Source organism: Aethalodelphis obliquidens, unplaced genomic scaffold (assembly GCF_003676395.1).
Source record: "Aethalodelphis obliquidens isolate GAN/ISIS:26980383/991018 unplaced genomic scaffold, ASM367639v1 scaffold11, whole genome shotgun sequence".
Classification (NCBI taxonomy): domain Eukaryota; kingdom Metazoa; phylum Chordata; class Mammalia; order Artiodactyla; family Delphinidae; genus Aethalodelphis; species Aethalodelphis obliquidens.
The window spans coordinates 33,716,399-33,726,143 of NW_020837955.1; the positions used below are offsets into that span (position 1 = coordinate 33,716,399).

The 9,745-nt window shown below is 47.8% G+C and overlaps 1 non-coding gene across 1 annotated transcript; it reads left to right on the forward strand.

The window, feature by feature from the left end:
- The first annotated feature begins 372 nt into the window (after positions 1 to 372).
- Positions 373 to 445, forward strand: TRNAE-CUC (transfer RNA glutamic acid (anticodon CUC)). The gene has a single exon. It is a non-coding gene; the product is annotated as a tRNA-Glu (tRNA).
- Positions 446 to 9,745: the final 9,300 nt, after the last annotated feature.

Below are 9,745 nucleotides of genomic sequence, written 5' to 3' on the forward strand. Positions count from 1 at the left end.
GCCCGGGTTCGATCCCCGGTTGGGGAACTAGATGCCACATGCATGCCGCAACTAAGAATTCGCATGCCACAACTAAGGAGCCCACCTGCTGCAACTAAGACACCCACACAACCAAATAAATAAATAACTAAATATTTAATAAATAAATAAATAATTAAAAAGTGCTTTCTAAAAAAAAAGAACCTACTGTACAGCACAGGGAATGCTATTCAATACTCTGTAATGACCTATATGGGAACAGAATCTAAAAAAGAGTGGATATGTGTATGTGTATAACTGACTCACTTTGCTGTACAGCAGAAACTAACACAATGTTGTAAATCAACTATACTCCGATTAAAAAATTAATAAAAAAATAATAAAATAGGGACTTCCCTGGTGGTCCAGTGGTTAAGACTTTGCACTCTCAATGCAGGGAGCCCAGGTTTGATCCCTGGTCAGGGAACTAGATCCTGCATGTCGCAACTAAGAGTCCGCATGCCGCAACTAAAGATCTCGCCTGCCACAATGAAGACCCGGCGCAGCCAAATAAGTAAATATTTAAAAAGAAAAATAGTCTACCTGTGACTATTTATTTTTTAAAAAGTAAACAAATACAATAAAACCAACAAAAAGAATGTCTTGGCCAAAGTTTATTTTTTAAAAAGTAAACAAATACAATAAAACCAACAAAAAGAATGTCTTGGCCAAAGTTAAGGATGTTGTAGCAGACTGCTAGTTACCTCCCAGTATCCTCCCAGTATCCCCTTCTTTTTTTTTTTTTTAAGAGAGCCCTGATTTTCAGGTGGACACAAGGGCACCCAGGTCAAAGACTCATTTCCTTGTCTCCTTTGCAGCTAGGAGAGTCATGTGACTGAACTGTCAAGAGATATGAGCAGAGGAGTTATAAAAATGAGTTAGGACTTCCCTGGTGGCGCAGCAGTTAAGAATCCACCTGCCAATGCAGGGGACACGGGTTCGATCCCTGGTCTGGGAAGATCCCACATGCTGCAGAACAGCTAAGCCCATGCGCCACAACTACTGAGCCTGTGCTCTAGAGCCCACAAGCCTCAACTACTGAGCCCACGCGCTGCAACTACTGAAGCCCGCATGCCTAGAGCCCGTGCTCCATGACAAGAGAAGCCACCACAATGAGAAGCCCATGCACTGCAACGAAGAGTAGCCCCCACTCGCCGCAACTAGAGAAAGCCCGTGTGCAGCAACGAAGACCCAACGCAGCCAAAAATTTAAAAATATAAATTAATTAATTAAAAACAGAAAGCTTATTTAAAAAAAAAAAAAGAATGACTTAGAGGTAGAATCTAGGGCTTAAATTGTAAGGCTGATGAGTTTTGCCTGCATCTTTGAGTCTTGGTGGGAAGGGGGTTACTGGGCAGAGTCAGCTGGTGGGGTTTGGCGGCAGAGAAATAAGGAGCCTAAAGGTGATAGCTTCAGAAACAGGCAACCTCTGACCCCAGGCCCCAGGAAGCCCTATCTGTGTCCCAGCACTTGAGCTGGAAGCTCCTCTGAAAATGAGATTTGGCCCTGGAGGACCTGGAAGCTGAGACAGATGGGAGCCCACGTGGGGCAGCTGGACCCTTGTCCTGGCTTTCCCCAATCCTTCCTATTCGGTCTATCTGTAGGCAGCCTACAGGAATCTCTCACCAGTTGCCTTAAAGGTGACATCGTTCAGACAGGCTCAATGCCCAGTGTCTTTCCTTCCATAGCCCTTTGACCAGCCTTTCATTTAATAACCGAAATCATAGGGCTGTGGAGCCAGCCAGTTCTATCAAGGATTGGAGCCCTCCTGAAACCTACAAGAATATCTAGCATTTGGTGGGGAGACAGTATTCATCAGAAATCGTGGTATGTCTTCCCAGTGCTGTGCTCCATGCAGCGCTAGTTCCAAAAAAAGGTATGGGGGAAGGTGGTTTTTCTCTGCCCAAATATATTTGGGAGATACTCCATGTTCTATCCTAATTTAGGAAATTCACACTCCCTATTAACATATTAAAGCCTCTGAAAATTCCTGCAGTAAAGAAAACTCTTATACTTGAGGATTTTCCCAAATTGTTTAACCAGGAACGGTTTTTTTTTCACAGAACACCTATTAACTTTTTTAGAACACACACAATTGGAAATGCTATCCTAGATGTTGGAAAAATATCTGACTTTGCTCCCTAATTATGTAAACTTTGCATCTGTTGGGATAACCACTGAGGTTTGCCATTATTACTACTTATGGAATGACTACTTACTGATCTTGGAGTGAATTCCTTTTGACTGAAAAAAATGAATAGTTTATTGCATTGCAGGGCCAAGGAGAGTCTTTCCTGGAACATTCTACCACCTTCTTTCCTGATTTCATCAGTGTGTTTTGGACACTATTATTTGCATCTGAACCATTTATCCTGTTTTAGCTGTAAGTGATTCAAAGTTCAGACAACTAGTTCACGCATGATTTATTCACCAGACACTTATTAAGCCTCTACTACATGCCAGGACTCTGCTGGGCACTTTACACACAGTATTTCAAGTTCTAACAACATTGAAGGGAACTGTTATTATACCCATTTCACAGGTGTGAAACTGAGGCTACTTAAGACTGAGTTACTTTCCCAAGACCCCACAGGGATCAGAGCAGGAGCTGCATGGCTTGCCTGGTCTGGGAGCCTACACCCTCCCTCCTTGTCCTATGTCCCAGGGCTCTCAATTATCACCTGACCTGCATTTTTGACACTGCATGGGTTTCAGCTTGGTGTCCCTAATTGGAATCAAATATTTCTGACTCTGGAAATAGATACTATTAAGCAGCAACTCATGCATAGAATAAATGAGTGTATGTCATGAAGGACGTGTTGGGAAGGAGATGGGAGAGCAGGAAGCAGACTCCAGCCTCACAGAGGCCGCGTGACAGCTCTACCTGAACTAAAGCAGGGCTTGGGCAGGTGAAGAACTGAGCAGGGCACCTGGTGCCTGGAGAGGGTGTGCCTGGGGAAAGGCCAGTTGCCCCTCTGACCCGGTCTACTGGAGGCCCACCAGGGCCAGATCTGATTGTTCAAGAGAAGGCAGAATCTCTACATTTTGTGAAATCTGTAAGATTTCATCATTGGCAACTGTAGTTGGTTGAATAGTCTCCTCCAAAAATTCATGTCTACCTGGAAACTCAGAATGTGACCTTATCTAGAAGTAGGGTCTTTACAGAGGTAATTGAGGATGGAGATGAGATCGTGCTGAATTAGGGTGGCCCCCAATCCAGTGAGAGTGTCCTTGTAAGACACATACTTTTAGCGTTAACTAATCTGATTTAATACACAGTCACCTCAAAGACCACCTGCGAATCCCCGTCCTCCAAGAAGGCTCCCCAGACTCCCGGGGTGACACCCATCTCTTCCCACACATTCTCGTGGCATTTTGTTTCTGCCTCTGCTCTGGCACTCGGACCATCTGCTGGTTCTCGAGTGACATCTATGCTTGACTCTCTCCCTGCTGGCTGAGGCATCCCTGGAGGACTCGCCGTCATCTGGCTTTGGGTCCCCTTGAGTGCCTGAGCCAGGGCAGCAGATACTGAATTCCCACGTGTTGAACTGAATGTGTGTTGGGTACTTCACTCCATCAACCTGAATCCAATACAGTAGCCTAATGAATGCACCTTCTGCCAGTTACCAGATCTCTGCGAATTGCGTCGCATGGGTGGAGGTTACAACAGTGAAGTTGCCCATGGCCAGGGCCACAGTTCACAGAACCCCACCCTTTCAGCCCCGAATTGAGCATCACACACCACAGGAAACAACTGGGGGCAGTTAGCTCCCAGCCCAGGAAAGGAGGTCTAACAACCCTCTTTCGGTGGGCAAACGCCCAGAAGCTTTCCCACTATGGGGTGGCTGGGCTGAGCGCTGTTTGGTCATTTCCAAGTGGTTGACTGGTTTGCACTTGACTTGCTTGGTGCCTCAGGCAAATCAGAGCCACAATCACACTAACAGGATTAGTCATGCACCCGCATCCCATGCACACACTTCTCATTCCCCTATTAAAAGCAGCACAGGCCTGACTGAGGCTGGCAGAGGAACTCAGAGAGTGACCGCCTCACCCCCTTGGACCCTTCAGACACAGGAAGACAGATTTCATACAGGACAGCCAGTTAAATTTGCATTTCAGATAAACAATAATTTCAGCATAAGTATACCCCGTGCAATATTTGTGACATGTTTAAAAAACGATTCAAATGTAACTGGGCATCATCCTGCATTTCGATTTGATAAACATGGTGAAGCTACTCAAGCAGGATCTTAAAATGCTGAAGCCCAGGATCCCTGAACTGCTTCCAGGGAGGGTCCTTATAAACGACAGGAGGAAGATCAGAAAAACCATACTATGGAATCGTCTCAGCTATTCGGGGTTCACAAGTGAATATCCAAATATATGGCATAAAAAAAGCCTAATCAGGCACTTGATGCAATTTATACAAAATATTTTTCAGGGGTCTATTAGCTTGGATAAAGCCCATTAGCACATTTAAATTAATTCTCTACTTGACATAATAACACATCCGCTCTCCCTTACTTGTTCTTTCCAGGGGAAACATTTGACCACTTCCGTCAGTTACCTGCTTGAATGCCTGGGTATACCAACTGTGTGACAGTTATTGATTTTTGATGAATGACATAGCTCTCTCTTCTGGGCTATTATCGCTCTGTTTCAAACCTTACTTAATTGTTCGATGATTTCTGATGTGTTTTTTTTTTTCCTTTCCAGAGAAATAAATGCAAAGTGTTTATTCTCCAAAGGCCATAAACAAAGCTTGCGGGTCTGGTTTCTATGACAACCCCACTTGATACAGCAAACCTAGATTATCTCTAATGACAGACATGAAGTTTAAATTGCACATTCTGAACAAACAGTGCTCTGCTGACCTTTTATTGAAAAATGGAATACAGGGTGATTAGCATAATGTGTTTCATAAAAAGGAAAAACGTGTATTCGTGGGCATTATGCACCGGTGATTAGCCGCACTGCTAATCTTTAACAAACTGCTTGCCGGAGTGGAGCGTTTGGGAAATTAAGATTTGCCATCTATCATTTTCAAATTCAGTAAAGTCTGCGAAGGTAATTGCACTAAACAGTTTTCAAATAACACATGCTGCTGTTTCTCTTACTTATTCAATTGAGTCCTTTAGCAGGGGAGTAAGAAGCGAGAGGGAAATTTTACCCATCGAACCAAAAAAATAATAATTGTCGGCTCCAATAGCTATTCTGAAACACTCTCTGCCTCTTAAGCCCCTAATGTAATTCCTGGAGGAGGCCTTGGGTCTTGTTTCCTGGCAGCAACCTCCTGGAAACTGCTCGTTAGTGGTACGGTGGGAGCCTGGGTTGGTTAACCAGAGATGGGGTCCGGGGCTGGCCTGCCCACTGGATACCTGGGACCAAGTTCTCTGCCATCATCAACTGCAAAATGAAGGGCTGGAGCGTTTGGGCTCTGGAGTAAGCCACCTGGTTCAAATCCTGGCTTTGCCTCTTACCTCCTTAGGACCTTGGGCAAATCACCTGGCCTCTCCAAGACTTGGTTCCCTTTGCTACAAAACGGGAATTATATTCAGTGGGAATTGGGTTCTAGTCATAGGACCCACTTCATAGGATCATTACAAGGATGAAAGAAAGCAACACGCAATAGCTTGCAGACCAGCCCTCAGTGAACTTCATTGCTCGGAGCTCAGGTCCTACTTGTTTCTGTGGGAGTGTGTTCATAACAGGACTTCTACAAATAGCACTTTGAGCTCAAATGGGACACTGTGGAATATGGGAACAGCATTCACTTATTCCTTCACCCACATCTGCTGAGCGTTGGCTATGCAGGGGTACGACGCTGATTATGACGGGGTCAAACAGAATCTGACACTGATGCTCTCAGCTGTGTGATTTTGTGCATGTTATTCAGCCTCTAAGAAGAAGTCATATTTATGTCACTCCATCCTCGTAACAACTCTAGGGGAAGGAGAGCTTTCTCATCATCCCCATTTCGCACATGTGAAAACTGAGGCTCAGAGCGATGACGAGGTGGCTGGGTAGGGTGCACTGGAGCTTATCATAGCACTTTGAGTCGTCACAATGCCTGCCCCCCCGGTGCTCTCACCTGACCCCCAGCCTTAGGAGGTAGGTATTACAGTGACCCAGTGTCCTTGGCCACCCCTGCAGGTGGTACCATCTGGGGACCTCCATGACCACTGAGCCTGCATCTCACCAGCTCGAGGCCACCACCCTCAGGGTCTCGGCCTCTTTGAACCTTGTTCCCGGGTGTTCCTGGGGCTCCTGTGAGCTCAGGCACACTCTCTACTCACCTTCCCCTACTCTGGCCTCTTCACTGCTGTCCACAAGCCCCTCAGGGGACATGCCCCACCCTGCCCTTGCACTAGTGTTCAGACACCATTTCCCAGAGCACAAAACCCTCTAGGTGCTGGCCAGCCATGTTTCCTCCGCCCTGGCAGGATCCAGGCTCAAACAGCTCAGGGGCCCTCCTGGTTAGGTCCCACATTGTCCCCAGGGCCCCTCTCAGCCTCAGGCACACAGTGCCCAAATCGTGTTTCTCCTTCTTGGGCCAAATAGAAAATGCATATATTTTTTTTTAATTTCCTGCCTGCCGAATAACCTCAAATCCAAACAGCCCCTGAGCTGCAAGACGAGATGGCTGCACTATTATTATCCCCATTTCTCAGAGGAGACGCTAGGCTCGGGAGGCCAGGTCGCTTGCCTGAGGTCACCCCACGCTAATAAAGGGTGCAGCCGAGGCCTGCAGCTCAGGGGCTGACACCAAATCCAAGCCCAGTGTCTTCCCAGCCTGCCCCTCAATGCCAGGAGGAGCTAAAGTGCCCGAATTCCATACATGCACAGGAATTGTACAAACTTCCGATTTTTCTGGGTCACCAACCACACTTATTTTTACAGGCTCAGCTTCCTTTTATTTATTTGTTTATTTTTGGCTGTGTTGGTTCTTTGTTGCTGCTCACGGGCTTTCTCTAGTTGTGGTGAGCAGGGGGCTACTCTTCGATGCGGTGCGCGGGCTTCTCTTGTTGCGGAGCACGGGCTCTAGAGCACAGGCTCAGTAGTTGTGGTGCACGGGCTTAGTTGCTCCACGGCATGTGGGATCTTCCAGGACTAGGGCTCGAACCCATGTCCCCCGCACTGGCCACTTAACCACTGTGCCACCAGGGAAGTCCTCAGCTTCCTTTTAAAGCACAGGGTCTTAGTTGCTCCGACAACTGATTATCTTTCAGAACATAACTGCCAACAGGACCCAAATGAGTAAATCTGCAAAATGTTTCATTTCCAGAGAGCAGCCGCAGGTCAGCAGAGACCCTGGCAAACGGGCTGTCACCAACGTCTCGGGCCAGGGCTGGTGTGCTCCCCGGCTCTGTGAGCCCTCCGCTCAGGTCACCTGGAGCATGCCCCACCTCCTTCTTTTCAGTAGAGATATCCGTCTCCTCCCAGCTGGTGAGAGGTGCTGCTGGCCTCCTAGGTAATTCAGTTACTCCCGCTTCTGCGAGCAAACTCTCCTTACTTCCCTGGACTAGACCACCTTTGTTGTGGAGAAAACTCCAGGTTTCTCCAGGAAGCTGGGGCAGCACCACATCTGGCTTTGGCCCAAGTTTCCCAATTAGAATCCAGATATGCACAACTAGAACCCCAAACCGGCTGCATGCGAAACACAACGGTTCTGTGACCCAGGAGACAGGACGGCCTTGAGATTCAGAACCCTCAAGGAGAAGCCACCGCCAGCCTTCCTGGAGAGTGACAGAGAACATGGCACCAGCGTCCACCCCAGCAGGTGTACATGGAGGCCTAGCTGGGGAGGAGAGAGAACCCGGGGAGGAAGAGAGGGCATCTGCTCCCCATTCCCAGGACAAAACTCATCCAAAGCCCTGCATCCCAAATAGAGTGTGGAAAGGGGGAAATACTAACTTTACGGTAGAGAGACCTGGCGGGCAGCCCCTAAACCCAGTGACCACCTGCTTAACAGCAGCAGTGAGAAGTCACGTTGGTATCCTGAGCCCTTGGATACGATGCATTGAGAAGACTTCACCTCTGCGGTCTTCATCCCCAGATCCATAAGCTCAGTGTCCTCGGGAGAAAACGTCAGTTATACCCATGCTGACGAACGTTCTACGAACCATCTGACAGCCGCTCTACAAAAATGTCCAGGTAATGAAAGGCAGAGAAAGATGGCAAAAACTGTCATAGACTGGAGGAGACGCACGATGACTATAAATGAAATAAGGACACACGATGACTAAAAGCAATGTAGGATCCTAGACTGGATCCTAGAACAGAAAACGGACATCAGTAGGGAAAACTGGGGAAATCTGAATAAAGTCTGTACTTGCGTTAACAGTGGCGCAGCAATGATAATTTCTTAGTTTTGGTAAACGCACCGCACCGCAGGTATATAAGGTGTTAACATGAAACTGGATGAGGGCACACAGGAAAGCTGTATTATCTTTGCAAATCTTGGGTTAATCTAAAACCATTTCAAAATAAAAAGTTTTAAAATAAACCCCCCTCCAAAAACATTGAACCTATTTTTTTTCAATCCTTGTCTTCTCATAACTGCTTCAGGGCAGGCATCTGACAGCCTGGGCTCCACAATAAAGTCACTGAAATTGTCTCCTTTCCCTCCGCCCAATGGCTCTTTGCCTTCCTCTCCCGGTTGTTCTGTTCTCCTTTGTCCCGCGCCAACCCAACCTGCCCATCCTCATCTGTGGATTTCACTTTCCTGTCCCTTCTTCCACAGGGAACAGAGCCCATCTTTGTAGGGAGAGACAAGGCCTCCAATCTTATGAGACTGAGCCCATTCCCCAGGGTGGGTGGCCCAGGACCAGACCTGGCCGGTCAGCTCACACCCTCTACCTGGCTGCAAGGATTGGTTCAGACTTTGGTCCTTCACCCGGGCTTTACTGAGTGAGAGTCAGGGCTGGGATGTTTCCTAAAATTACTAGAAGAGAGGCAGACTCTTTCCAATGGGGTTGCTAAACTAGTGGAATATAAACCTGAGGTTGGGGTAGGGGCACCACATGGAAAGCTGCCCCCCTTCCAGAATGAAAGCAACCACAAGGGAAGCAGGTGAGCAATGGAGAGAGAACTGCTGACTCGGTTGGAGCCCCTGGGCCCAGCCATGCTGCAGGTTATACTGCCGTCATCAGAATTTTTCAGTCCCGTAAGTCAATATTTCCCCCTTTGGGGTTAAACTAGTTAGAGCTGAGTTTCTGTTGCTCACAACCTCCAATGCTGAGCCTTCCCAGGTGGCAAACTCTGCAAGTCTCTCCTCCCTTCTCCAGAGGTTCACACTCCCCTCCCCCAAACCCTGGGACCAACAGTGCCTGAAGCAGGAGGGATGGGATGGTTCCAACCAGCCCTCTGGGGCGCTGACCTAACATAGGAGTTTAGGTTTCCCCAGAAGCAGCCCCTGAGATAAGGATGCAAGTGCCAGGAGTTGATCAAGGGGGTCCCAGGAAGCATAGGTAGGGGAGCGGGAGAAGGAGAGAGGGAAGGATATGTCCACAAGAAGGTCATCGCCATGAGCAACTGGGGTTCAGTCCTTCTGGGGACCTCTAGGAGAGGGTGCAGATCACTGCTCAGAGTTGCCCACCTAAGGGCCAAGCAAGCTGCCGGTTTATACACCAAAGGTCACCCATCCCGCAGTGCGGGCTGCTCCTGAAGACATTAGTTAATCAATTAGCATTTCCAGACTACCCCATGCACAGGGTGAGCACACGTC